The following is a 4134-nucleotide window of genomic DNA, read 5'->3' on the forward strand; positions in this document are numbered from 1 at the left end:
TTTTTTTTTTAAGGTTATATCATACTCAAAGTAGCTTATAAATGCTAATTAATTAATAGTAAGTTGAAATCAGATAAAAAATGTTGGGAAATTGTATATTTACATAACAATTGTTGTAAGGACTTCCTATTTATGTATCCACAATATTGATAATATGTTTTTAAGTTATTAAGGAATATGTTTTTTCAAAATTAAACCAGTAAAATGGCTAATAGCTTGTTTCTTTAATTTACTAAGGTTAAATTTCTTATAAAATTATTTGAAGTTATTATTTTTTTACCGACCATGTCTAACTTTACCTTGAGATCGTGCATAGAGATTTGTATACCATTCACCACTCTTGATCTTTAGATATTCAAAAAGATTTAATTTAGATTATTTACTAGGTGTTAATTTAGACCAACTCAGAATTATTGTAGATTTTTGTTTTCCATATATTATGTTTTTTCTATGACAAATTCTATTATAATTTTCAATAATTTTATTAAGTTTGTTTAGTACAATAACCAATTTTGTTATTATTTTTTTTAATTCTGTTATAGAAAAGGAGGATGGAAAAGATGAACCAAAATTCGGAGAATCCCTATTTTCAACTCCTAAAAGTAACCAGGTAAGAAATTTATTTACTAAGAATTTCCATTTGTTCATGTCATATGAATGTACATAAGCCAATGTACATTGTGACTCAATCTTGAAAGCAAAACAAACAGTGAGCAGCACACTATAGATTTCATTACAGGAATAACTTAGTTTATTTAACATATCTATATAAGATATTAGAGGATGGGATTTATTTTATTGATAGCCTCACATTATAATTGCCTACCTGAATTCTACATTACAATGTATTTTTGTTTACAATTTAAACGAATACATGTTATATGATAGATCTGTTGCCTAAAAATTGGTTCAAATCCTTAAACAAGTTTAAGACCTGTTTCCAACAAATTCATTAACTAAAGATTTATCAATAGTACCATAAATAAGTTCATGAATGGTTCAAAACTAGTTTTGATTGAATTCATAATTAAATTAGGAGTTGGTTCATGAATATTCTTTCTTGATTTTATTTCATAATATTTCTTCATAGTGTATTAGTATATCGGTTTATTTTTAATTGAAATAAATTTATTTAGTCTTATTTATTAAACCTCAGTATCGTTAGAACAAGTAATGCTATTGAATTAAATTCTAAGTTGAATGATATGCTTAATATATATAATTTTTGTGTTAGGACAGTAAAGTGGTTACACCTTTAACGAAAACAAGTTTGTCATTTCTACCTCTGGGAAGTGAGAATACTACAACTCCCTCTCAGTCTACTTCATTTTCTGCCACTTCATCTCCCTCACTTGGATTTGTGTTTGGACAAAACATCCATGAAAAAGTTGTAAGTTGATAGATTTTATTTATGTATAAATAAAATTGAATATTTTATTTATAATGTAAAATTGTGTAGGAAGCTGCAGTGCCAATAGAAAGTGCAACGCCTTCTACTGATAAACCATCATCTTCAGTGAGTTAAGAATTCTTGTTTTCAAAATTTTTTTACATATGAATTTGTTATTTTTTACATACCATTTAAAATAACCATATTTGTCTGTTTTAGGAACAGCAAATAACCACTAATGGAACATCTTCTGAAATGCTCTTTTCTGCAAGAGTTACCAAGGAAAATGCTGATAAAGCAGCGGTATTATTCTAAACTATTGGTTTTTGTTGAATAATGTATGCAAATATTTTTTTTTATAATGCAAATGTTGGTGAAATCTCCAGTTCCTATTCTTTGTTTGTTATCAGGAAAATTTATTGTTTCATTTCTATGCAAGAATTGGTTTATTCAAATTTATTGCATTGTAGTCCCTAATAAACTTAAAGGACATTATTGAATATTATATTTAAAGGTCTCAGGAATGGTTCTAGAGCAAGGAATAATCATGGTTTCAAACAATTTAGTAATTATAATAGTAATAGGGGTTTTGTGAACATGTCAATGGAAGGAATCAGAAGATTACCGGCCAAAGAAATTGAAAGCCCTGAAACTTTAATTTTCTTAGATTATGAATTGACATTGTTCGGAAGGAGGCAAGTTCAGTTTTGCCAGTGGATGAAATTACGTTGAATAAGGATGACATCCAACAAGCCGTTAGAAGAATGAAAAATTGGAAATCACCTGGTCCTGAAAAAATTCAAAAATATTTTACTAGCATACATTCAGTATTGGCTTCATATTACCAGAAATTAGTAACCAATTCTATTATTTCCCTAGAATACTGTAAAGGATTAACTTACTTAACCCCTAAATGTATCAAGGAATATCTTGATCTTAAAGATTTTAGCCTATTTTCTCCCTTAATGTAGTTTATAAATATATAATAAATAAATATCAGAATATGTCTACAATTATATAATCTTAAAAGAGTAACCGGGATATAAGAAGGATGTTAGGAGCTGTTAATGATATATTCATTTATAGCATTCCAGATATCAAAGAAAAAATGAAATGCCTCCATTTTCTGGATTGATTACCAAAATTCAGTACTCTAAGAGTAGCTAGCTCATAGATGTATTGAACATTTACAAAGTAGATCATAAAATTGCAGATTCATTAGAACGTCTAATGAGGACTTGGAAAATGAAACTGTAGTTTCCTAAGTCCCAGAGTTCCATGCTTTGCATACTTAAAAAAGGAATATTTCAGGATGATTCTTTGATTCTGTATTATATTTTCTGGCATTAAACCCTTGTAAGTACTTAACTGAATGATAATTTCGGATTTTTTTTTATTTAAGGAGAGACAACCACAGTTTTTTGATCAATTATTCAGCTAGGTGGTATCAATGATTCACTATTCAGTGTTGGTTTCACAAGTGTCTTATTGCTCTGACTAATTACATTGTCTGGTTGATTGCAACTATTGTATACATAAGGAATTGTATACTTTTTTTTAAAAATGTAATTACAGGAGTACTGATCTGTTTGTGTTTCTTTCTGATCTCTAATGTGTTTCAAACATCTTTATTCTATTGACAATGTTTTATAATTAATTTCATGTCTTATTAGGAAACTTCAAAAAGCTTGAGTGAAGCAGCGAGGGAGTATGAAGAGGCTCGAGCACAAAAAAGAAGATACGAGGAAGTACCTGTTTTGACAGGGGAAGAAGAGGAAGCAAATGTCCTGCAGGTAATTGTAATTTTTATTGTTTTATTTACATATTGACTACCAATTCAAGATAACTCATAGCCAGCATTTTAGGTTTTAGTTTGAAGTACAAGTTATCTCAGAGTTGTCAGTCAACATGTTAATGATATCATTATTTTATTTAAATAGACACTTGTAAAAATTATGTATTCATAATACCAGATTGTATATTCTGCCTCCTCAAAATCCTCTTTATTACCTATTCAATTCCTCTCCAAATGTTTGCGTTCTTATACGAGGTGTTGAGAATAAATGTGGACCTATCCACTAGGTGTAGTTTTGAGAAAAATCTTTTATATTGAAGATTTGACAACAAAATTTTCAAACTTCTTTAGACCAGTTTTAAAAGTAACTTACTTTTGCCTCATATGGCAGAGACGTTGAAAACTAAGTCTAGTGTTGTTTTTTATTTTGATTCTTTTGTTATATGAAATTTTTTTTTGAGAATCACCACTAAACGTTCAACAATAAATTATGGATTAATCTGTTAATAGTTTGTGCAGACCTTAGTTTACTGTCACCTTTGCTTGATTCCATGGATTTACGGTTTTGTTAAGAGAAATTGAGAATAACATTTTTTTCCAATAACTTTATTTATTTATTAACTTAGATTAGATACTCTATTTAGGGCTGAGTGGGCTGTATAAAGCTTAGCGTGCTAGTCAGTATAGGAATTACTCCTGCAAAGATAGCTTAATAGATAATTCAATACTATTTACTTGGCTCCATAAAATTTTATTATGATTAATTGAATAGTAGCTATTGTTTATTTTTTAATATTTTGAATTTAGTTTTGTTTATTACTTTTATTACAGGTTTGATACTATATTATAGTAGTTTAGAATTACATGTTTATAATTTATCAATATTATCTACCTTTGTAAGCTAGAATTTGTGATTTTTCATTTTAATTTGGATTATAATTTTTTTTTT

The sequence above is a fragment of the Halyomorpha halys genome, unplaced genomic scaffold, assembly GCF_000696795.3.
Source record: "Halyomorpha halys isolate HHAL.00 unplaced genomic scaffold, Hhal_1.1 Scaffold276.1, whole genome shotgun sequence".
Taxonomy (NCBI): Eukaryota; Metazoa; Arthropoda; class Insecta; order Hemiptera; family Pentatomidae; genus Halyomorpha; species Halyomorpha halys.